The 26,553-nt window shown below is 36.6% G+C and overlaps 1 protein-coding gene and 1 pseudogene across 50 annotated transcripts in view; both read left to right on the forward strand.

Moving 5' to 3' along the window:
* The window catches only part of LOC113256583 (pyruvate dehydrogenase E1 component subunit alpha, somatic form, mitochondrial-like), a 37,850-nt pseudogene extending 20,028 nt beyond the window's left edge, over window positions 1–17,822 (forward strand).
* SLMAP (sarcolemma associated protein) overlaps window positions 1–26,553 on the forward strand; it is a 142,174-nt gene that overhangs the window by 20,304 nt on the left and 95,317 nt on the right. The gene's annotated exons all lie outside the window — the stretch shown is intronic.

Consider the following 26,553-nt stretch of genomic DNA (forward strand, 5'->3'; position numbering starts at 1 on the left):
TATAAAATAAAAGGACTGAACTTTTGAGATTCTACTTCATTGAAAAGTCTATAAAAAGAATGAGATATATTGTCAAGCAATATAACAAAACAAGGCATAGCACAATATATGCAGTAATCTACCTTTTATGAAAGAGAGGGAAAAATAAGAATTCATATTTGTTATTTATTAATGCAAAAGAAATTGGGAAGGATATATAAGAAGTTAGTAACCTGGTTATCTGGGAGTGGGTAGAGTGGAAACTGGGTCAGTATGAGGTAAGGATGACAGGAAGACCTTTTATTACTTCTGCAACCTTGAAACTATACCTCCTATTCTAAATAAACATTAACTTATTAATTTAAAAAAATATATTCAGCATAGCTCTTTTAGGTAGATTCAGACTTTTCTCCTTTTGAGACTCATATTTATTTATTTGTTGGCTATAGGATATTTCCATTTTTAGGAGACTTGGTCTTGTACCTTTTGAAATAGAGAATTTTAGGAATACTATACCATCAATAAGGGGTTATGTTCAAAGAGGACTTTTTCAGTTAAATTTACAAAATCTTTTCAGAGTTCCTCCTTTTCCAATGTTACTTCAATTCGTTTTTATCTTCTGTCTTTTTTGGATGTTGTACATCTATAGGTAGAACTTTTTTTCCTTTCTTTTTTAAAAATTATTTGTTTACTTAGTAATTTCTGTACCCAGTGTGGGGCTTTGAACTCATGACCTTGAGATCGACAGTCCCATGCTCTTCCAACTGAAATGGCCAGCCGCCCGGCAGAACTTCTCTTTTAATGATAAAGCTTTTTGTTACTAGTATGACCTTATGTTTAAAAAGTTTTGTAATTTCAGGGGCGCCTGGGTGGCACAGCGGTTAAGCGTCTGCCTTCGGCTCAGGGCGTGATCCTGACGTTATGGGATCGAGCCCCACATCAGGCTCCTCCGCTATGAGCCTGCTTCTTCCTCTCCCGCTCCCCCTGCTTGTGTTCCCTCTCTCGCTGGCTGTCTCTCTCTCTGTCGAATAAATAAATAAAAAAATCTTAAAAAAAAATAAAAATAATAAAAAAAATAAAAAAATAAAAAGTTTTGTAATTTCAAAAGTGCTTTGGTACTGTGACTTTGAGCTATCTGACATCATTTAATTTAAAGCAAAAAATAGGAAAAGTTAGTGTTAAATGGCCAAAGTCTCCCTTTTTTCTTCTTAAAGCTTCACTTATTAAGACACATTTTATAAGCATGATAAAAATCACTGTTTAAAACAAAATCCCAAAGTTGAAATAGAGATTAAGAGTATAAATCTACACCATTTTAAGGAAGTGTTCAAAGCTACTCCCTTAAAATCTGGTCCAGAATTAAATTGAAACAAAAAAATTGTTAGTTAATCGTTTGTAGGGACATTGAAAGAAAAAATATACAATATGCAACCTCAGCTACATATTAGAATCATCTGGAGCTTTTAAGACACATTGATACCTAGGCCCAGTCCCCCAGAGATTATGATTTAATACTTATAAATTATTTCATATTTTAAAAAATCTGTTAATTGTTAATATCTATGAAGATCATAGTGGCTGCATGACTGCTAATTTGATGGAATATTGAGAAGTGAAAATACGTTAACTTAGTCATACATTTCTGTATTAAGTGGAATAAGGTGACAATTTTTGTCATAGGCATTTATCTTCCTTTTGAGACTGCTGATACCAGCTAAAACCCCCTACTTGAAAAAAAAAAAAAGGAAAAATACTCATACACAAAAGATCCTGTGTGACTTTTGGTTAATGATGTTTGTAAACTGCCTATATAATGTTATTGTGAAGTTTACTTGTAAAATGAGCGTATAACTCATTTTGAATTGCTGTTATACAGTTTTAGATGCTTTAAAATAAAAATAGTACTAAGTGTTCAGGAAAATCACAAGGATTGAGACTTTGTAGTATTAACCTTCTCAAGATTTTATTTACTTATTTGAGAGAGAGAGAACACAATCAGGGGAGGGGCAGAGGGAGAAGCAGACTACGCCACTGAGCAGGGAGCCAGACATGGGGCTCGATTCCAGGACCTGGGATCATGACCTAAAGGCAGACGCTTAAGCAACTGAGCCACCCAGGTGCTGCTCTGTAGTATCAACTTAATGTTAAAATTTCTATTCCTATCACTGTGGGGGTTTTTTTTGTTGTTGTTTATTTGTTTGGTTTTTTGAGAGAGAGAGGAGAGAAAGAGAGAAGAGGGGGAGGGGCAGAGGGAGAGAGAGACTCTCAATCAGACTCCACGCTGAGCGTGGAGCACTGAATCTCAAGACCCTGAGACCATGACCTGAGCTGAAACCAAGAGCTGGATGCTTAACCCAGGTGCCTCTGTATGTGGTTTTCAATGCATGTACTCCAGTATAGAATAAAATGCTAGCAATATTTAGCAAACGTTACGTGTTTACTTGATACTGGGGAATTTGAGGTACATATCAATCTAAAAACTCAAATATATTCATTATTTCCTGATACCCTGAGGGAATGTCAATTTAGAAAGTAGGATTTTCTGATGAGTTCAAAGTAGACCTTTTACAACCAAATCATTTTTGGATGGAAATTTTTCTAAAGTGATTAAACATTTCTTTGTCACTTTAAATAGAGTAAAGGACAAAAACTTTACTTAATGACCTGATTGTATTTACTAATAGATTTATGCACTCAGAGGCATTAGAGGTTGTAAGTTTTTTACCCCTGTGCTAGGTGACTTTATATTAGCATGTTTTAAAATCACTGAATTATGCATTTTTGTAACGTGTTGATTCTTCTGGGTTATTTCAGTTTTCTGGGTCAGCCATTACTACAAGAACTGTTTAGAAACAAAATATATGTGTTTTAAACATATATATTTATATATTTTTTACATATATATGTTTATATATATATAAATGTATGTGTCTAAAACATATGTAAATATGGATCTGTGAGGAAACATGAATTTTACAGTGCGTGAACTTGGACATCTGCTCCCACATTTCTCTTCTTTCCTTCTGGTTATCAAGTGAATATGTTTTAAGTAAAGTGGTATTACTGGAATCTTTGATAAATATATTGCTGAAGCCTTTAAGAAAAATGTTAAGATATTTTACCTAGGATCAGGTAACAAATGGCCATGAAATTTCTTCAGCTTTTTACAATATAAGTTATTTTGATCTCTTCAGCCTTTCTTTACAATATGTTATTTTTGTGTTACTTGTTCAAAATTTTCAGTAACTATGTAGCTTCATTTATTGGAAAATATGTAATGCGTACCTTTATAGTTCTTTCAGCAAATGTTTATCAGTCTTCTACTACCAGGTGCTAGAGATGAAAAAACAAATGTCTGACTTCTTGAGATCATAAGTCTATTTGAGTAAAACAATAAAAAACCTTTGAGTATAGTATAATATTTTTATAGTGATGTATGTCTGGGTGTTACGGTATTATGAAGGAGGAGCACCTAATTCAGTGCACCAGTTAGTTTATGCTAGTTATACTGTGGTAATGAACAATACAAGACCTCAGTGATTTATTTTTTGCCCATGTTACATGTTTAGGTAGATGGCAGCTCCATCCACAGTTGTTTTCCTTTCTGGAATTCAGGCTAAAGGAGAAGGTCCTGTCTGGGACATAAATCATGGGATTACAGTTAAGGTTCTGCTCAGAAATGGCTCATGTCACTTCCATTCACATTTTATTACCCAAAGCAAGTCACATGGCCAAGTGTGACAAAATTGAACAGGGAAGTATAATTAATATTCATATAGGGAGAAGCCGTGGAACAATTGAGCACAGTTGTACATTTTACTACAATCACTTAGTTCCTGACTCAAAGTGAAAATTATGTAGCTTTGGGAACTATCAAATAAGAATATATTTTGGCAAAAATAAGGTTGTTTTCTAGTCTTTTATGAGCGTTGTAATATCCATAAGGTAAATGATTTGTATTTCTCTCAGAGATGAGAAAATTAAGATATAAGTTATAATTTGAAGTAGTGTTTTTGTTTTTGTTTTTGGAGAGATCAAAGACTATCATTAATATACTACTTACTTAGTATCTTCTGTGAGTATTTCTGACATCTGACATTGAATTATGGGATTTAGTCATAAGTGTTTTTTTCCAAACATCTTTTCAGTCTATCTTGCCTATTTGCTTTGTCACAGACTGAATCTACATTAATCATATTTTCAGGTAGAATCCTGGGATCTGTGAGTTCATAGGTCAGACATTAGAGTAGGTAGAGAGTGATATAAATTACATAGCATTTGCTTATTGAGCATCTCTTTATTAAGCATCTGTGGCATGTTTGTAAGTTGATAGCGATATGGGGTGTCAGGATGTGATCCCTGCCTTTAGTGATTCTACATAAGTCTACATGTATACAGATATTTACAATGCTCAAAGAGGTACTATTCAAATGAACTGCAGTAGTAATCTTGATGATGGAATGACCAATTGATAAGGCAATGAAGGAGGGAACAGAATGTCACCAGAGGTGACATCTAGAACAAGTCTTAAAAGAAGAGCAAGATTTTAGCATGCAAATGAGGAAGTACATTTTAGGCAGCATCAATAAATAGCATGAGTAACGGCATGAAGGAGAAAAAATAGGTGGCTCGTTTGAGAAACTAAAAAGTAATCTCTATGCCCAATGCGGGGCTCGAACTCACTACCCCAAGATCAAGAGTTGTGTGCTGTACCAACTGAGCCAGCAGTTGCCCCTTGTTTGAGAAATTTTGAGTGGTTTTGTGGGACATGGTATGGGGGAAGGGACAGAAGATGAGGCAGAAGGGGCACTTGGGTGGCTCAGTTAAGTGTCTTCCCATGCCTCAGGTCATGATCCCAGGTTCCTAGGTTTGAGCCACACGTTGGTCTCCCTGCTTAGCAGGGAGTCTGCTTCTCCCTCTCCCTCTCCTCTTCCCTGCCCTGATGTACTCTCTGTCTGCCTCTCAAATAAATAAATAAAATCTTAAAAAAAAAAAAAAAGATGAGGCAGAAAAGGTAGTTTAGGACCAAATCATGAAGGATTTTTTTAAAAGATTTTATTTATTCATTTGAGAGAGAGAGAGAAAGCGAGCATGAGTTGGTGGGAGGGACATAGGGTGAGGGAGAGAGAGAATCTCAGGCAGACTTCGTGCTGAGCATGGAGCCCACTGTGGGGCTAGATCCCATGACCCCGAGATCTTGACCAGAGCTGAAACCAAGAGTGAGACGCTTAACCCAGGTGCGCCCAAATCATGAAAGATTTTAATCTCATGCTGCTTTTTCCTTTAGAACTGGTGGTGAGGAGTTCCAAAAGATTTTAAAAGAATCACGTGGTTAGATCTTTTGTTTTTGGAGGAACGGTCTTCGTGATAATGTGGGAGACATTGAAGCTATACCTAGAGTCAAGGAGACCTGGTAGAGTGATGTAGTAGAAAGGACAGTTAGAAGCTGACTAGAATGCAGCAAAATCATCTGCATGGAGGGAGACAGACTTGGGAGTCCTCAAGCAAAGTAGTGAAGGCTGTAGGAAATACACTCCCAGGGAAGTTTGTACATTTCTAGAAATGTAGAAATTAAGAACTCTGGGGATGGTCAACATTTGAATAGCTGGTGGGGAAAAAGAAAACAGAGTTGGAAGAACAGCCAGAGAAGTAGGAAGACCGGGAAAGACTGGGTTTGTGAGGAACAAGGCAGGGGAGAGTTTTTGAGAAGATAATTGTTAACAGGACTCAAATGTCACTTTATAAGGAGTGAAAGCAGTAAAAACTGGGCTACTCAGTGGAATAGTGAGTATGGAAGCTCACTAGCAATGGGTAAAGGGCTATAAATGAGGGAGTGTTACAGCCCTGAAAGTGCTTGAATAAGTGAATGCAGAAGGTAATTAAGAGCATTTCCATGTAAAAGATATGTGTACGTACACTTCTGTTTTGATAATTTTTTTTTCCTCCAGTTTTTGTTGTTGCTAATTCCATGGAGACTGCAGAGGTTCCCTACAGGGGTGGGGCAGGTGGTGTTGAATAAGAAAAGCCTTATAGGTTAGGCATTCCCTAGCCAGATTAATTTTTCAATAGACTTAAATGTAAGTTGAGATCTTACTGAGTTAAATATAATTTGTGCAAATGGGACATGAATCACAGATGTTAAAAATACATAGGAATGTTAAAATGTTGTAATTCTACACATTAGAAATTCAGTAGCATAGATGATATTTTCTAGTATTTTTTGATATTCTGAATTTTTAAAGCTAGGAATTTATCTTTCCATTTCTCTTGGTACCAAAAAAGTCTTTCTCTGCAAAGTGTGTATGTGTGTGTGTAGCTGGAGACATATCCAGCTCTTACTGTGTCCAAAGTATGTGAATGAGAGACTCTTTGAGGGCTGCTTAATCTGGGGATGATTGAGAGTTATTTTATATTTGGCCAGAATTAAATTTTTAGCATAAATCCTATAATATTCAACAAAAGGGTTAAATGTTTTTGTATCTACCCTGATAAACACTTAACTGTTAAAGAATGGTTATAGGAACTTATAAACCAAGACTTAATAAAATGAAACACTAATGAAATTTGGATATTTTTGCAGTGAGAGATATATTTTATGAATTATCAAATTCTGTTACGTAATTTTATTTTACTTTGGTCACTTCTTTTTTCTTTTTTAATGATTGATTGATTGATTGATTTAGAGACAGTGCACACATGCAGAGAAGGGGGCAGAGGAAGTGGGAGAGAATCTCAAGCAGACTGCCCGCTGAGTGTGGACCCTAATGTGGGCCTCTATCTTACAAACCTGAGATCATGACCTGAGCTGAAACCAGGAGTTGTACACTCAACTGACTGAGCTACCGAGGTGCCCCTGGCCACTTATTTTCTATTCACATAATTTTATAATAGTTTTTAAGTTTTGCATTCTTGTTTTTGTGGTAGTTGCTGAATATGTGACTTTTTTTTTTTAGTTTTTGAGAGAGCGTATGCATGCGTGTGCAGGGGAAGAGAGAATGAGAGGGAGTCTTTTTTTTTTCTTTTTTGAGAGAGAGAGGGAGAGCAGGGAGGGCAGGGAGGGGCAAAGGGAGAGAAAGAGTCTTAAAGCAGGCTGCATGCCCGGTGTGGAGATCATGACCAGAGCTGAAATTAAGAGTTGGTTGCTTAATTGACTGAGCCACCCAGGCGTCCCAATATGTGACTTTTAAAATGTAGTTTTAACAATAAGTAAAAATGAAGATATCAAGCAATTATTAAACATGTAAGACTAATAATTCCTCTGAATTTATACTATATAAAATGAGGTCATGTATGTGGAGATGTTTTTATAAACTAGGTAGTTAGAAATTAAGTAGCTAATGTTGAATATAGGAGAAATATTTAAAATTCACTCTAAATGTAATAGAAAAACATAAGTTACTCTGGAGCAAAGGGGTCAAATGAAATATTTTCAGTTTCAGAGAGTTTTATCCATGAACGTAAAGATAATAAAGATGTACTAAAATATATTTTTAAAATATATTTTATAGGAGTTCTTGGATAGAAAAATTTATTTTGAGTAGGGAGGTAGGAGAAGACGACTTTGGAGGAATGGCTTTTTTGTGAATTTTGGTGTAAGTATATAGCAGCAGTCTTACTTAAAAAAAAATGTGCCATTTTATTTAGCATGTCTTGCAGTTCTAAACCTTAGTACTCTTTTACTTGCACAATGTTTTCTCTTGTAAAGCATGTATGTCAAAACCCAGAATCTGCACTGTCACTTCCTTGTAGCTCTGCTACTAAGATAACACTCCTGAAACTGAGTGTAAATTTCTCAGGGTCTTGAAAAACAGTTTGAGAGCGAAATAAAAGTTAAGGTATGATTAATTTCCTAAGTTACAGCTATTTAAAAATTCATTTCAATATTTTCAAAAAACTATCAAATGATCTCCTATATCAGTAGAAAACTCCAAAAACTGCTTATGTTTTTTGGCATAGCATCTAAATTTACTCAGATTAAGTACTCAAAAATTGTAATTTTAGTTAGTAATGGAGATATCTCATACTTGAACCAATTTACATTCTTTTCTAAACTTCAGATTTGAAACTCTATAAAGACATTTCATCTCAAATTTTGCTTGATATATTTTAGATTGTTAATAAAGTATGTAACTGAGGTAAATCCAAAATAGTATTCAAATGTGAGAATAAGTTTAACAGGACTTTTTAGTGTATTATCTCTTTGGTGTGTTCAGAGGGAATTGTTTGAACTTGAACTACAGCTTTAATCGCACATCTATTGCCTGCAGGTATCTTGTTTAAAAAGAAAAGTGAGGTAAACTAACTAGTGACATTTGTCATTCTAACAATGGAGTTACTTTGATTTAAGAAACAAAATTTGTCATAATTGTGTTAGTTAAATATTTAAATGCAAACTTGCTAGTGATATTTTTATATAAAATACGTTTTGTGAGTATTGATTTTAGCATTTATGTGACAAGCCTAGAAACTTTCTATAAAACACGAATGCGTTACAACAGGATGTGGTTTATTTTATTCTATGTAAACTTGTAAGTAAATTAGCTTAATTGGTCATTGTTAGAAATTGTCCTCATCTCTGTTATGACATTATCATTGTGGTTTCTTCTTGTCTATTATCTTGAATTGAATTCCTTTAAGACGGGGAACTTTGTCTTCTGTGCTCCGTGTTCTAGGTTTAGCTAGTATTGAATAGGTTTTAACAGTTAGGATTTATATTTTCTTCTTAGATCTTGTAGATACTGATTTTGTGTATTATATTTTACTTAAATTATATCTTTTGTCTTTAGAGGGTTTTATTTTCTGCATCATGTGTTTCTTTTCCTTGACTATGATGAATTCTAAGTGTCTGTTGTTATTTTTACCATTTAAATAGTTGATTCTTTAGAGGTATATGGAGCCATTTGTATTGTCCATCATACCGATGATGTAAAAAATAAAGGAAACTTATGACTATGTTTAAACATTTAACAATGACAAAAAAACAAACATTTAACAACAACAAGCAAGTTATATAGGCTTCTTATCTGCCTCCTGTGTGGTATTTCAAGAGAAATTCTTTCCTTCCCTGAGACTAGTTTTACATCTCATATATCTCTGGCTTTTTATCCATTACAATTCCATTTCTAGATGTGTAGAATTCCCTACTCTAGATGTGAATTCCTAAAACATATGCATAGTATTCTATAAATTTCCAAGTACAGTTGATTCATTCAGACATCATTATTGAGCACTTCCTATGTGCTGAGCACTATTCTAAACAAAACAAAGTCCCTGCTTCCATGAAACTGACATTCTAGCATGCAGATACCATCATTCATCTTTCATTATCAACTCAGCCTGTTTAGGACAAATGGGAGTGCTTCAGTTCATCTTGTCCTATAAATTTGCTGTGTGAGAGCAATGCTATCATATGGCCTCAAAGTATTTTGGTTAAATTTGAGTTTTGTCTTCAATTATTAGTGCCCTGAATTTGTGAAATCTATACATACCTCCTTTAATTTTTTTTTTAAGATTTTATTTATTTATTCGACAGAGATAGAGACAGCCAGTTAGAGAGGGAACACAAGCAGGGGGAGTGGGAGAGGAAGAAGCAGGCTCATAGCAGAGGAGCCTGATGTGGGGCTCTATCCCATAATGCCAGGATCACGCCCTGAGCCGAAGGCAGACGCTTAACCACTGTGCCACCCAGGCGCCCCCATACCTCCTTTAATTTTATAAATCTATATCATATATGTATCTTCTTGACCTCCTCTATACTATCAGGTAAACTTTACTTAAATTATTTTTGAAAGTCATCAGGGAACTGCTTAGATGGGTCATTGAATGCTTTTGTTTTGATGGTTATTTTTTTTTGTTTTCTCTACTCTGAAACTCACTTTTCCATCTTCCTCAGTATGATTTTTTTTACAGATTTATTTATTTATTTTAGAGAGAGAGAGAGAGCAGGAGCAGGAGGGGCAGAGGGAGAGGGAGAGAGAATCTCAAGCCGACTCAGTGCTAAGTGTGGAGCCCAACTCGGGGCTTGATCTCAGGACCCTGAGATATGACCTTGCCAAAACTAAGAGTCAGATGCTGAACTGATTGCGCCACCCAGGTACCTCCCTCAATATGATTTTTAATAGAAATTTTATAACTTTTGTTTGCATGACATTGTACTTTTCTAGTTCTTAATTTTTTGATAGTTTTTATATTACTGTCTTTGTTTCCATTGTCTGTGGTTTCCATACAGACTTTGTCTTTATTCTTTCAATTTCCCCACTAATTCTCTGAAAATTCACATGTTTACAGTCTTAAATGACCACTTCTAAGAACTTTATTTCAAAATTTATGTATTTATGATGAATTTCGTAACCATATTTTTAATTTAATTTTTTTAATGATTTTTTATTATATTATGTTAGTCACCATACAGTACATCCCCGGTTTCTGATATAAAGTTCGATGACTCATTAGTTGCATATAACACCCAGTGCACCATGTAATACGTGCCCTCCTTACTACCCATCACCGGTCTATCCCATTCCCCCACCCCCCTCCCCTCTGAGGCCCTCAGTTTGTTTCTCATAGTCCATAGTCTCTCATGTTTCATTCCCCCTTCTGATTACCCCCCCTTTCTTTATCCCTTTAAAGTATACACTTTAGTGGTTTTAGTGTACTCACAAAATTGTGCAGTTACTACCACTATTTATTTCCAGAATGTTTTTATTGCCCTCCAAAGAAACTCTCTACCCATTTAGCAATCACTCTTCATTTGCTCCTCTCCCAGCCTCTAGCAACCATTAATCTACTTTCTGCCTCTATAGATTTACCTATCTGGGACGTACTTCACGTAAATGGAATCATATAACATATGGACTTGCATATCTGGTTTCTTTCATTCAGTGTAGTCTTTTCAGGGTTCATCCATGTTTAGCATGTATCCATACTCTCTATCTTTTGTTGTCAAATAATATTCCATTGTAGGGATATACCACATTTCATTTATCACATCTGCCACATACTCAGTTGATGGACATTTGCATTGTTTCTATTTTTTGGCTATTATGAGTAATACCGCTGTGAACATACATGTACAAGGTTTTGTGTGGACATATGTTTTTAGTTCTCTTGGTTATATGCCTAGGAATAGAATTGCTGGGTCATATTGTAACTCCATATTTAATGTTTTAAGAAACAACCAAACTGTTTCCCAAAGCAGCCGCACTGTTTTACATTTCCACCGGCAGTGTATGAAGGTTCAGTTTCTCTACTTCTTGGCCAGTACTTGTTACTGTCTTTTTTATTGTAGCCATCTAGTATGAAGTGATAGCTCACTGTGATTTTGATTTGCATTTCCCCAATAACTAATGATGTTGTGAGCATCTTTTCATGTACTTACTGGCTATTAATTTTTTTCGGAGAAATGTTCATATCCTTTTCCCACTTAAAAAATAAGGTTGTTTATCTTTTTATTGCTGAGTTGTGTATTCTGGATATAATTCCCCTATCAGTTGAATGATTTGCACATATTTTTTTCCATTTTATACGTTGTTTTGATGGTGCCCTTTTTTGTTGCTACAGTAAAATATACATTTTTTAGCATTTTAAGTGTACAGTTCAGTTGTATTAAATACATTTACAATGTTGTGCAACCATCACCTTTATTCATTTCCAGAATTTTTGCATCATCTCAGACAGAAGCTCTGTACCCATTAAGCAATAACTCCCCTTCTTCATCTCCCCCAGCCCCTGATAACTGCTGTTTCTACTTTGTGGCTCTATGAATTTGCCTATTCTAGGTCCCTCATATAAGTAGAATAATATAATATTTGTCCTCAAGGTGTCTTTTATAAGCACAAGTTTTTAATTTTGATGAAATTCACTTACTTATTTTTTATATTTGAAGTACGTTTTAATGATCTTAAAATTCTTCATTTATATTGTCATTTGTGCTTTTGATGTCATATCTAAGATGCTGTTGCCTAATCCAAGGTCATGAAGATTTATTTTAATCATTTTTTAGTACTCTCTTACTTGGCTCTTTCATCCATATTCAGAACATCAGTATAACTATCAAAGGTTCTATGAGAAGAGTTTATTAAATATTTTCTTTTAAAATTTTTAGATTGAGGCTCCTGGGTGGCTCAGTTGGTTAAGTGTTCAACTCTTGATCTCAGCTCAGATCTTGATCTCATGGGCCATGAATTCAAGCCCCACGTTGGGCCCCGCACTGGGCGTGGAGCCTACTTTAAAATAAAATAGGATAGCATAGAATAGAATATCTAGATAAGGATAGTGGGTTTCAGACTTTAGCATCTACTGGGATACTTACTAAAGCTGCAGGTTCCTCAGAGGATTTTTGTACATTTGTAGTAAACTTCTAGGAGACTTCATTATGTTGAAAAAGTGTAGAAGTAAAATAGGCCATCATAGTGATTAAGAGCATGGATCCTGGAACCTAACTACCTGGGCGTGAATCCTGGCTGTCAGTTTCTAGCTATATGATCTTGGTCAAGTCACTTGTTCTCTCTGGGCATTCATTCCCTCTCTTATTGGGTCCTTTGTTCTCTCTGTTGCAAGCATTAAACAAGCAAATATCTGCAGAGGGCTTAGTCAATTTGGCAGTAGTGTTAACCACATACATGTTAGATATTGTCATACCCTTTAACTTTAGTAATGTCATTTCTAAGGACTTAATCTAAGAACATTATCAGAGATGTTGCATAAAGATGTAGATATAACAGTTTCATCACAGAAATTAATTGCAAGAATTTACCATATATAGTCTAAATTAATGAAATTTATGAAATATCATTTGCTATTTAGTCTATTTTCAAAAAATATTTAATGCCGTGAAAAATAATGATGTAAGTGAAAAAGGTAAATACATATACAACTGTATATAAAGTATGTCTCTAAATTTCTTTGAAAATATGGGGCAGGGAAGCAGAGTATTAGTCTTACAATGCATATAGAGAACTATGTGAAACTGTTGATAGTGGTTATTCTTGGAAGCTAGAAGGAGTGAATTTAATTTTCTTCTGTGCTTTATTGAATTCTCCTGCCTTCAACAATAAGTGCTTTATATTCAGAAAAACAAATGATTTTTTAAAAAGACCAAACATGGGGGAAAGCCCACTTTAAAATGGGAAGAATGACAGAAAAATAGGAAAAGCCCAGTGTGAAATAGGAAAGCATAATGTCAGTAGGAAACCTGAGTCCTTGTACTCGTATTGCTGTTAAATAGTTTCAAGCCTTGGGGCGCCTGGCTGGCTCAGTTGGTAGAGCATATGACTCTTGATCTTGGGGTTGTGAGTTCGAGCCACATTTTGGGTTGGCAGATTACTTAAAAAAAAAAAAAGTTTTGAACCTTGAATGAATTTTCTTTCTTCCTTGGGGGACACAGTTTCCTCATCTGCAAAATGAGGAGTTGGGTTAAAATTAAAAAGGCAGTGTGCAGAGTGGTTAAGAGCTGGGAGGTGAGAGAGGAGAGTTAGGGACTACTGTTGAAGAGATCACTGTGTGGGTTCATGTCCTGCTTCTTCCTGTTCACTTGGTGACTTCTGGCAAGTAATTTAACCTCTCTGTGCCTCAGGTTTCTTGTTTATAAAGTGGGGATAATAATAATACCTCATGGGGGATTGTGAGAATTAAATGAGTTAATAATACATGTGAAGGACTTAATAATACAGACAGAGTCTGACACAGTAAGGACTCAATAAATGTTAACTGTTTTTACTGATAGGTAAGATTCTTTCTAGTGCAGTCATTTATTTCCAATAATATTATTAGTCAAGTGAGTGATTCTCAAATTTGTCTATCATTTGGAAATTTAGCTAATTTTTTATTTAGATATTTTTGAGATGATGGAGACTATTGATTTGTGAAATTGAATATTTTGAGGTCCCTCTTCCCCTCCCCCACCTTTATTTAATGTCTTTTGTCTTATTACAGGCAGCTTCTTTGGGGCCCTAAGTTATCTCATTGTTGAGAGTACTTTATAGACCTTTTCAGCAGTAAAAAATCTCATTTGATTTTATAGAGATTTTTTTCTAACTCTTTTTGTTCTGAAGCTAATGTATGTAGCTTAATATATTTGTAATTAAATTGTATAGTCTGTTAGGTTGTACCTATGTTTCTTCAACTATTGTCTTAATTTTAAATTTAGGAAATGGCATAAAGCCCAAGGAAATGTTATAATCCAATCGACTAGTCCATTCTAGGAAAAGCTAATTTATAAAGTCAGCTAGAAGTTGTTAGAGCATGACGTACAGTGTGACTGGATTGATGCATAGATGTTACTTAACTTAATCCCAGAAAAAGAATGTATCCAAATGCTTTAAGAGATAAATCTGAGTATGTGAAAATCACTTTCAGAGTCAGCAACCATGTTAATGCATTTTGGAACTCTGAATACACACTACAGGAATAGATGACTTTCATAATATTATATCATTTTCTTTCACTGACTATATGAGATACTTAATTAAGTCTTCAGTTGAATAGTGACTCTACCACTATCAATTTTGCTAACTTAATATAACCTATTTGTAAAATATTTATTTCTGTGATCACTAGCAAGAATGAATGTTTCTTTGCTACGTATATTTATCTCGAATGAACAGGAAATGCATTTTGGAACTCTGTGAGCAAAATTTTTGGAAATTTTTGTCTGTGAGCAAGTCACTGTATGGTACCTCAGTTTATAATGGCAGTGATAATGAAGATGATTACATTTTTTTCATACTGGGGATAAGAATGAGTTATATTTTAATACATTTATTCTTACATCTTTAGAAGCTCTCCCCTTCTCTGCACGGTTGTAGCTGTAGTAAGCAGCCCACTACAAAGGTCATTATTAATTCTGTGTTAGAGAACAAATTAGTTGAGTAACATTGCCAGGAAGCAAAAGGCAAGAATTTGACTTCCACAGTTAAGGGATGCAGTTTGTTACTTAAAACAGATATTAGAGGATATTTTCCTCTAATTATAATGACTTTTGTTTATAAAACATACCTAGCTAATTCCCATAGCAGGAGAAAAGTGCTGTATTTTGATAGACAATCAGCTCGAGACAGCTTTGTGACTCACTGAAGGAAGAGGGGAGAGTTCTTTTCGCCTTAGGGATTGATTTTATTTTAGGATGAGTTCTTTGTGAGATATGAGAGAGTTACCACCCTACATGTCAAGTGTCTTACTCTGTCTTCCCTGAGATTTAACTCAATGCCTCCAAATTCCCCAAGTGTATACTTTTGTAACTTCTGCTACTTGGTTCATGTTAATTACATAGTGTTTATATTTCTCCCTCCATATTTATTTTTTTAAAAGATTTTTATTTGAGAGAGAGCAAGCGAGTATGAGTGGGGGGAGAAGCAGATGGAGAGAGATAGGCAGGCTCCCTGCTGAGCAGGGAGCCCGATGTGGTACTCAATCCCAGAACCCTGGGATCATGACCTGAGCCAAAGGCAGACTAAGCCACCCAGACGCCCCTTGCACCATAAACTTTAAAAGGTGGATTGTTGGGGCACCTGGGTGGCTCAGTTCAGTTAAATGTCTGACTCTTTGTTTTGGCTCAGGTCATAATCTCACAATTGTGGGATTGAGCCCCGAGTCGGGCTCCACACTCAGTGTGGAGTGTGCTTGAGAGTCTCTCTCTCCCTCTCCGTTTGCCCCTTTCCCTGCTGGTGTGCTCACGCACTCGCGTTCTCTCTCTCTCAGATAAAACAAATAAATAAATAAATATTTAAAACTTGAGATTGGATAAATATCATGGACCGTCTCATCTCAGCCTTACTGGGCTCACTGCTTTACCTTTACTTGTGGACTTCCTGTTCCAGAAATCTGTAGAGTTTACAAGACAAAGAGAAGCTTGTACTAAAGAAAAGGATGGATCAATGCACATGTACACCAAGAACTGCTACTGGGGCAATGGCATGGTCAGAGATCTGGTCCCCCTGGGTGCTGGTATTGGTCTGGCCTATAAATACAATGGAAAAGAGGAGTTCTGCTTGACTTTGTATTTGAAAATTACAATATGGCAGTTTTATGGAAATCACCATTTATTTTCATCTGTAAGAATAGCTGCTATGGAATGGGAGCATCTGGTGAGAGAGCAGCAGCTAGCACTGATTACTACAAGAGAGACAATTTTATTCCTGGGCTAAGAGCAGATGGAATGTATGTTCTATGTGTCCAGGAAGCAACAAAGATTGCAGCTGCCTATTATAGATCTGTAAAGGGGCCCATGCTGATGGAGCTGTAGACTCACCAATATCAAGGACACTGTATGAGTGATCCTGGAGTCAGTTATCATACACAAGAAGAAATTCAAGAAGAGTGACCTCATTATGCTTCTCAAAGATAGAATAGTAGACAGCAGTACTGTCAGTGTTGAAGAATTAAAGGAAACTGATGTTGAGGTGGGTAAAGAAATTAAAAACACAGTCCAGTTTGCAGCAGTTGATTATGAACCAATTTTAGAAGAATTAAGACATATCTACAGCAACAATCCACCTTTTAATGACTGTGTAATAATGGAAACCACTTCTGGATTTTTTGGTAGATAAGCAGCTACCAGAGCCTAAAGCCAAGTGAAGGCAAATAAAATCAGTGGGCATCTAAATAAACATTGAGAACTTTGGTTCCATGAAAAATGAGAAAAATGGAAATGGGACATCATTTGCATTCATTATGAGAGAAAAATGAAAATATGGAACACATAAAATGCCCCTTTTTTAAAAGATTATTTAATTAATTAATTAATTTATTTATTTATTTATTTATTTATTTAACAGAGAGACAGCCAGCCAGAGAGGGAACACAAGCAGGGGGAGTGGGAGAGGAAGAAGCAGACTCCCAGCGGAGGAGCCTGATGCGGGGCTTGATCCCAGGACTCTGGGATCACGCCCTGAGCCGAAGGCAGACGCTTAATGACTGAGCCACCCAGGTGCCCCTAAAATGCCCTTTTTAACATAAAAGAAGGCCATCAAGACTATTGTAGATCAACAGGCCAACGAAAAAGCAGCCTGTTCATTCGAGATAAATATACGTAGCAAAGAAACATTCATTCTTGCTAGTGATCACAGAAATAAATATTTTACAAATAGGTTATATTAAGTTAGCAAAATTGTTAGTAGTAGAAAGGTTATGGTAGTGATGTTGCTTCCTACATTGACCTAGTTCGTGTGCAAAGCAACATGACCAGCCTGTTCAGATCTTTGGAATAGTAAGATTCTGAGGCAACTTTCATTTTAGCTTCCTTGAATGTAATTGAAAGTTTTTAATAGTAAATTACTAAGGAAGGGAATAAATCAAAAGATAAGAAAACAGCTGCAGATTTTCCCCATGTGCTGAAGTTGAGTCTGGTTGTGCTTTCCTCTCCACTGTGTCTGTGACTCATTCCAACTCTGGAAGCACTAACCCAACATAGCTTTTTTTCTTTCTGGCCCAGAAGAGCGCATGTTTGCTCTGTTGTAGTCTGAATCCTGCTTTTATAGCTTTGGCTAAATCCAGTGTTCTTTAATCCAATGACTTTAATCCAATGACTCACACCTTGGGAGTTCCCCACCCCACTCTAAGAGAAAATGCTATAAACTTTCCCTTTGGAGTAAATCCGTCAGTTCTTGCTGCATTTTACTGATTTTGCTTTAGGCGCTCATATGAAAATATGCTTCCCGTTGATTTTTTTTTTTTAAAGTTCCTTGTGGTGTTCTTCTGTTTAGGTGGGACCAAACACTTGTGTCACTCGAAGTTAGTACACTACAGTACAGTTATCCAACAATCAGTGATTTTTTAGTTTGACAAATTGTCTGCCTAAAAGTGATAAAATCAAGAAATGGAAATTGATCCTTGCTCTATTTATTTTCTCCGTGCGTCTTTCAAGTTATCTTTTTTTCTTCCAACATCAAAAACTCTTTACATTTCTGGTAGGTTTTTATTGCATTGATAATATTTTTCCCTAATTTCTAACATCATAGGTTTCTACATCATCTATGTTTATAAATACTTTTCCTTGTTATATAAGGCTGTAAGATTTTTATATTGTTAGTTGAGCTTATGTGAAGTCATAGGTAATGTGTAACAATCAAGAAATTAGGAATGATAAAAAGCAAAAAATTCTTAATCATTTTATTATGCTTGACAGTGATTTTGGTTTATTAAGAAATATATTACCAATTTTCTGTATATAGAACAACCACAAATACACTTCTACTACAACTGGAAATAGTCTCTTCCTGTAGGTAGTGGCGTAGCTGTGCTTAGTCTCTTCAGGCGTTTCCACTCAAATTGACTTGACTACTTAAGGATCTCAGGAAGAGAAGGCCCTGTAGGTTCTATTAATTTTTGAAAAATTAATGCAACAGAATTGAAAAGTTCAGACTGTTATGTGATTCGACTTCTTGATCTCTGATTTCTGCCAGCTTATTTAGGTCACTTACAGCATTTCTTGTTACACTGGGAGAGGTCTATTTCCCTGGCGTCTTGGAGGTTTCTTTCCCTGATTTTTCTTATACCTTTCTGACTGTCCTATCTGATATCCCTTCAAGCATTTTCTTCACTAATTTCTCCTTAAATGCTTGTGTGCCTTAAAGTTCAGTCATTGTTTTCCCTGTAATTGTTACTTTTGGATCATCTCATACATCATAATAATTTTAATAACCACTCAAATGCTGATGCCTTTCAGATATCTTGAGCCTGAAGGTCCGAGTTTTCTATCTTCTGCCTGCTTACATTGACTCACTTGGATGTCCTATAAAGACTCCAAAAGCAGTAGACCCCAAAGTGAAATGAATCATTCACTCTCCCCCCCCAAATATTTCCAAATACAGATAATGGCATTATCATCTGCCTAGTAACCCACGCTAGAAACTGCTACCTTCAACACTGAACCAATAGGATCTATCACTAAACCCCTTTTACTACTGACGCTACTGTAGTTAAGAACCTTGTTATTTCTTTATTTTAGTAGCCTCATAACTGGGTTCCCTGCCTTCACTCTAGTACCCCTCAAACTATCCCCTCCCCATGTGCAATGTCATTTTGATCTCAGTACTTTCCTTCCTAAATCCTATAGTGGCAAGTCCTCTGTCATCATACAATAAAGGTTGTTCTGCTATATATGTCTTAAAAAGCTTGGTGACTGCTTACCTCTCCAGCCTCAGTCCTGTACTTCACATGCCAGGTCCCCTCCTCAGTCTCCCCCACCCCCACCCCATGTTGTTTCTTACCTCTTTTTGCTCACTGTGTTTCAATCCCTTCTCTACTCTCTTGACTCACTCTTAGTCCACCTTCATGACTCAGGATGGACAGCTTCTTTAGGAAGCCACTTCTAAATCCTCAGGGAGCCCTTCCAAGTGTCCTTCCTCTCTACTGGATCATTCCTGTTAGTATAGGAAACTGTGATTTTTCTTTTATTTAAAGAAAAAATTATCTTGACTTCACTTTCTCTTCTAGCTATTGATCATTTTTTTGATAAAATTTTTTATTGAGGTATAATTGATATAAAACATTATATTAGGTTCAGGTATGCAACATGATGAGTCAGTATTTTTATATATTGGGAAGTGATCACCACAATAAGTCCAGATAACATCCATCATCATACATAGTTACAGAATTTTTTTCTTGTTATAAGAACTCTTAAGAGGGGTGCCTGGGTGGCACAGCGGTTAAGCGTCTGCTTTCGGCTCAGGGCGTGATCCCGGCGTTCCGGGATCGAGCCCCACATCAGGCTCCTCCGCTATGAGCCTGCTTCTTCCTTTCCCACTCCCCCTGCCTGTGTTCCCTCTCTCGCTGGCTGTCTCTATCTCTGTCAAATGAGTAAATAAAATCTTATTTTATTTATTTATCGAGCCTGATGTGGGGCTCGATCCCGGAATGCCGGGATCACTCCCTGAGCCGAAGGCAGACGCTTAACCGCTGTGCCACCCAGGCGACCCTACAATACAGGATTATTAACCATAGTCACTATGCTGTACATTACATCCCTGTGACATATTTATTTTATAACCAGAATTTTATATGTTTTGACACCCTTCACCCATTTCTCCTGACCCTAACCCCTGCCTCTAGCAACCGCCAGTCTGTTCTATCTATGAGCTTGTTTTTGTTTTTTTTTTTTGGTTTAAGATCCCACATGTGAGTGAAATCATATGGTATTTGTCTTTCTCTGATTTATTTCACTTAGCATAATGCCCTCAAGGTCAGTCTATGTTGTCACTAATGACAAGATTTTGTTCTTTTAACGGCTGAATAATATTCCATGGTATGTGTATATATGTATGTGTGTGTGTGTGTGTGTGTGTGTGTGTGTGTGTATCACTTTTTCTTTATCCATTCATCCACCAGTGGACACTTAGGTTGTCTCCATACCTTGGCTATTATAAATAACGCTACAGTGAAAATGGGGGTACATATATCTTTTTGAGTTAGTGTTTTCGTTTTTCTCAGGCAGATACCCAGAAGTGGAATTCCTGGATCATACGGTAGTTCTCTTTTTAGTTTTTTTGAGGAACCTCCAGACCATTTTCCGTAGTTGTTCCACCAGTTCACATTCCCACCAAAGTGCACAGGGATCTGTTTTCTCTGCATCCTTACCAACACTTTATTTCTTGACTTTTTGATAATAGCCATTCCAACAGGTATGAGGTGATACCTCGTTGCGGTTTTGATTTATATTTCCCTGATGATTAGTGATGTTGAGCATCTTCTCATGTACCTGTTAGACATCTGTATGTCTTCTTTGGAAAAATGTCTGTTGAGATCCTCTGCCCATTTTTTAATCAGATTCTTTCTTTCTTTCTTTCTTTCTTTCTTTCTTTCTTTCTTTCTTTCTTTCTTTCATCTTGTGTTGGATGAGTTCTTTATATATTTTGGATATTTACCCCTTATTAGATAAATGATTTGCAAATATTTTGTCATTCAGTAGATTGCCTTTTTTGTTCATGGTTTTCCTGGCTGTGCATGCTCATTTCTTTGCTTCCCTTTAGAGAAAACCTCTTTTTAAAAAAAAAAAAAAGATTTTATTTATTCATTTGAGAGAGAGAGCGCACAGAGGGGACAGGCAGAGGGAGAGGGACAAGCAGACTCTCGACCGAGGAGGGAGTCTGACACAGGGCTCCATCCCAGGACCCGAAGATCATGACCTGAGACAAAGGCAGACACTTAACATCTGAGCTACCCAGGCACCCCTAGAGCAAAACTTCTTAAAAGATTTGTCTATTTGTGTGGTTTCTCATCCCTCTCATTCATTTTCTCTTGAATCATTCTGATAAGGCTTTCTTTTCCTTTCCTTTCCTTTCCTTTCCTTTCCTTTCCTTTCCTTTCCTTTCCTTTCCTTTCTTTTCCTTTTTTTTTTTTTAAGAGAGGGAAAGAGAGAGAGAGAGGTGGGTGGAGGGGTGGAGGGGTGGAGGGGTGGAGGGAGAGGGAGAGGGAGAGAGAGAATCTTAAGCAGGCTCCATGCCCAGCATGGAGCCCAACATGGGGCTCGATCTCACAACCCTGAGATCATGACCTGAGCTGAAGTCAAGAGTCAGATGCTTAACCTACTGAGCCACCCAGGTGCCCCTTTCCGATCAAGCTTTCATTCACTGCTACTTCCATATAGTTCTTGTCAAGGTCATCAGTGGCTTCCGGGTTGCTTTTCCAGTATTCAGTTTTTGGTTTTTTATCTTACTTGATTTTTCAGCATTATTTGACGTAGTTGATTTCTCCCACGTTCTTGGAAGACATCATTCCCATAGCTTTGGGGACACACCACTTTCCCTTGATTCTTCTCATATTTCACTGGCCAACTTTTACATTTCCTTTGCTTGGTCTTTTTCTCTCTGACTGTAAATTTTGGACTGCTCCAAAGCTCTGTCCTTGGCCTTCTTGTCTGTCTTCTTGCTGTCTTGGTGATTTCATCCTGTCTCTTGACTTTAAATTCTTTGTATTTGCTGATGATAATAAAATTTTTATCTCAAGCTCAGACTTCTTCCCCAAGCTCTAAGCTCATGTCCAACTGTTTTTTTGACATTTCCACCTGATGTCCAGCCGATACCTCAGATTTAATATGTCCAGAGCCAGAGTTCTATCCCTTCCTTCAACCTCAATAAAAAAACAAAAACAAGAAACAAAAAGCAAAACCCCTCACCGTCAGCCCTTCCAGCTCACATAGAAGCAACTGCATCCTTCTAAGTTGCTTGGGATAAAAACTTTGGTATTGCTCTTGACTCCTTTCTTTCATATTGTACACCCGATCTGTCAGGAAATCTTGTGATGTACAAATTGCATTTCCTGTAAGTGCTGTGTTGTGTAAAAGGTTAATGTTATGCTTTTTCAGTTTTACAACACTTATTTTAAGGGCAAGAATCCCGAAGACCATAGTTTTACCAAGTCTCTTAGTTTGAATTCCCCCAGTAAAGAATTCTGATGGGTTGCTGAAGCTATTCCATTCAGAATTGAATCCTGTAATAAGAAAGAACAAAAGGAAGTGAGCTGCAAAAACTTTTAAGTATAGTTCAAAAGTCAGTGATTTTACCTCTGAAGTCTGTTCTTCACTTGTGCAAGATGATGACTAGTTTACTAACCCTTTTGAATTTATTGAACTTCTTTCCTCTTTCATCTCCCTTGATTGTTTACCTCTTTTCTTTCTAGCAGATTCTGTTTTTGTATGTTTTTCTCTCGTGTAGTTAAGTTTGTATCCCTGTTTTTTTTTCCTTCTTTTCATCGTCCTTTCACTGTCTTCCACTAAATGACTATGATGTGGAATTGAAAATTTGCTAGGCTTATTTAATAAAATTTTATATCTTTCTTAATTTTAAAGTTTAACTATTTAGGATTTCTTTTTGTGGAGATAAGCACTGTGAACGTTTTATATACATTCTTTCAGATTTTTATTTTATAATGGTGTATTACCATTAGAATCTATATAGTATATATCATTCTTTTTGTTAAAATATATATCATTTTTTTAAAAAAGGGATCACTGTATATCATGATATATTTTAATTTTAGTACCAATAACTCTACTTCATTTTTTGATGATTTTGGTATTGTGATTGTGATGTCTGATATTTCATCAGATCAGCATAATGTAGTTTGGTTAGGCGTTAGCTGTTTCTAGTTTTTAACTTCTGTTAACCTTGCCTAGTGATTTTGCCATTGCTTATGCATTTGCCATTGTATATGTGTGTGTGAATATTTCAGTGTTTCTATAGGTTAGATTTCTGGATGTGGAATTAAAGAGTATAAGCATTAAATATCTTCACAGGTATTGCTGAATTATTTCCCAAAAACATAGCAGTTTATATTCTCATGCCCAGTATGTGAGACTGCTGTTTCTTCACATTCTTGCCAGAGCCAAGTATAACACTAGTTTTAATTTTTGCCAAACTGATATTGACCACTCTGTTAATTGGCCATCTTCCTGAACTTTTAGGTCTTTTGAGAATTTTGGAGTTACGTGCTTATTTACCCCTTCCCATATATCTCTTTCTCTCTCTCTTTATTTTTTAAAGAGATTTTTATTTATTTGAGAGAGAAAACGTGAGGCGGGGGGGGGGGGTGCAGGGAGAGGGACAGAAGGAGAGGGAGAGAGAGAATCCCAGGCAGACTCCCAACTGAGTGCAGAGCCAGATGTGGGGCTCAGTCCCATGACCCTGAGATCAAGAGTCAGACGCTCAAGTGACTGAGCCATCTGGGCACCCACTCCCCCTTTAAACAGAAAATTCAAATAGTTTATGAGGGTGTAAATGGGGAGATCTCTCTCTCCTCTCCGGTAGTTTAAAGGGTGTCCAAATGGCAATTTGAGTTTTGCACTGAGTGAGTTACAACCTTATATTTGTGTTGTTCTGTGATTTGACTCTGCTTCCAGCCCTGTCACTGAGGACCAGGAGTATGGTAGGGCTCTTGTTTAGAAATGGAATTATGGCATCTGATAAATATCTTGTGGCTTAATTTATTCATAAGTTGGCTCACAATGTTAGTTGAACTGTATGTAGATTGCTAATCTATGTAATATTTTCTAAGTGTATTTACATTTACCTGAGAATCATAATTTCATTTTGATTTAACATTGATTAAGGAATTCCCTGATCCATATTGTGTATGTGTTTTACATTTTTTGTAAAATGTTTTTAGTTTGCGCTGTAAGACAAAGGTTTAGCTCCTTTCCTTCTGTGCACAGGTTGTGGTTATTTATGGTAATATTCACGTGTAATGGGGCAATGACATTCTATTTTTAACACCTGTATGTGTTAGAGTTCAGCTGTTACTGATCTATTTATATCTCTATCAGCTGTTTACTATTTAATTAGTTGGCAAAAAACTTTATTTTTAAGAACTTGAACCAATAAAGGAAAGTCTTCCATCAGTTCCTTTGACTAAAGAAAGTCAAAATGACTACATATTTTTGCATATTCTGTGGATTTAATAGTAATAGTTGCCATTTGTTTATTTTTTATAGCTTAAATATGATTTAATGTGGTATATTAATCTATAATTATCAGAACTGATCTGGCTGGTTGACAGTGTTTTATATATGTATTTTTTTCTCCCGTTTGTTTAGTGTGTACAAATACTGTGCTTAGTGCTTTACATGCTTAGCATAATTTAACCTTTATAGCAAACACTCTGAGCTAGGTACTGATATCCTCAATTTATAAATAGGGATTTTTTAGAAGTGCCTTTTTATAACTAAAAGGTGTCTCGGAAAGGTTAAGTAACACTAATACTCAGGGTCACACAGTAAGTTAGAAGGTGATAGAAGTGGAGTTCAGATCTTCAATGTATGCTCTGTTTTATATAGCATGTTGTTATTTGGATGTAATACAGTTTGGCCTATCCTATGTTAAAACTTTTTAGCTTCCATTGTAGAGTATGAATTATTTAATGTATTTGTTCTACATTTTAAAAAATCATTTGTGACTTGTGCCTTTGGGAACTTTCTGACAGGCAATGAATATTACAAGTTAGAAAAGATGGGAAAATAGTGCTATTATTCCAAGTGTGATTTGGACATGAAGGTTTGGGAGTTAGCTGCTTAACTTAGAATAAAGCCTTGAGTCTCTAATTTAGGTGTTTATTTAGTGAGAAATGTTATCTGAGAGAGAAATCTTATTTGTTAGAGTGTTTAAACTGGGCTTCAGAAAGAAAAGGAGGCTTTTAACAAGTGAAGAGTGTGGGTAGGTGGAAGCAAGGGCTCTTCAGGTCCAAGAACAGCATAAGCAAACAGACGGAGGCTTGGGGCTTGTGTGCGGAATTGCTAGTAGTTAAGCAAGGCTGGAACGGATAATACTTTTTTTTTTTTAAGTAGGTTCCACATCCAGTGTGGGGCTTGAACTCACTACTCTTAGATCAAAAGTCACATGCTCTACCGACTGAGCCAGCCAGGCGCCCCTGGAATGTATGATACTTTTAGGGAGAGTGGAAGATCAGGTTAGATAGAGTGATCAATGTCATTTTGAAAGTTATCACAGCTCTTAGATTTGATTTTGAAGACAGTAGACAGTCAACACCCCTTTTATAGAGGGAAACAAAGTGATCAAGTTTGCATTTTAGGAAATACCTCTAGCATCAATGTGAAGGACGGAGAGTGTGGTATCCTCGTCTTCATCCTGGCAGCGGTTATGGGCCTGGGTTAGAGGGACGGTAGTGAGCAGGAAAAGGCAGGGAGAGATTGTTCTGAATCACAATTCGTAGGAATTGGTCACATATTAGATGTCTTATGGGGTTATTGGAATAATTTATTATTACTAATAGTATTTGTTATTTTTACTGTTTTGTATGTGTGCTAAGTGGCTTCTGATAGTCACATTTATTCTATTATTAATGAGTCTGGGTTGTAAATATTACACGCATGAAATATTTATTTAAAATACAGTTTGGTGTTGGGGCTCATGGGTGGCGCAGTCAGTTGAGCCTCCGACTCTTGGTTTCTTTTTTTTTTTTTTTTTAAGATTTTATTTATTTATGTGACAGAGAGACAGCCAGAGAGAAAGGGAACACAAGCAGGGGGAGTGGGAGAGGAAGAAGCAGGCTCCCAGCGGAGGAGCCCGATGTGGGACTCGATCCCGGAATGCCGGGATCACGCCCTGAGCCGAAGGCAGACGCTTAACGACTGCGCTACCCAGGCGCCCCCGACTCTTGGTTTCTGCTCAGGTCCTAATCTGAGGGTCATGAGATCGAGCCCCACATCAAGCCCCTTGTTGGGTTCCACCTCAGCACAGGGTCTGCTTGAGATTCTCTCCCTCTCCTCCTGCCCCTCCTGGTTGCTCATGCTCTCTCTCTCTCTGGCTCTTGCTCTCAAATAAATAAATAAATCTTTTTAAAAAATTCTATTTGGTATTTATTCAGCAGACATTTTGTTAATGTCTAGGGATATCACTGAGAAAAAGGGATACCACTGATCCTCATCTCCACAGAATTTGCCATAGTGAAGAGGAGTCTAGTAGAGCTTTTTTGCTGTTCTTACTTTCTGTGTAATCCTTGGGCATATGATTTAACTCCTGATCCTGTCTGATCATGTGGGATACTGCTTATATCATAGTGTTCTGAAGTTTGGATGAGATAATGTGTGTAAAGTACCTGGCATAGTCCCTGGTATAGGCTAATGCT

The sequence above is a fragment of the Ursus arctos genome, unplaced genomic scaffold, assembly GCF_023065955.2.
Source record: "Ursus arctos isolate Adak ecotype North America unplaced genomic scaffold, UrsArc2.0 scaffold_14, whole genome shotgun sequence".
Classification (NCBI taxonomy): domain Eukaryota; kingdom Metazoa; phylum Chordata; class Mammalia; order Carnivora; family Ursidae; genus Ursus; species Ursus arctos.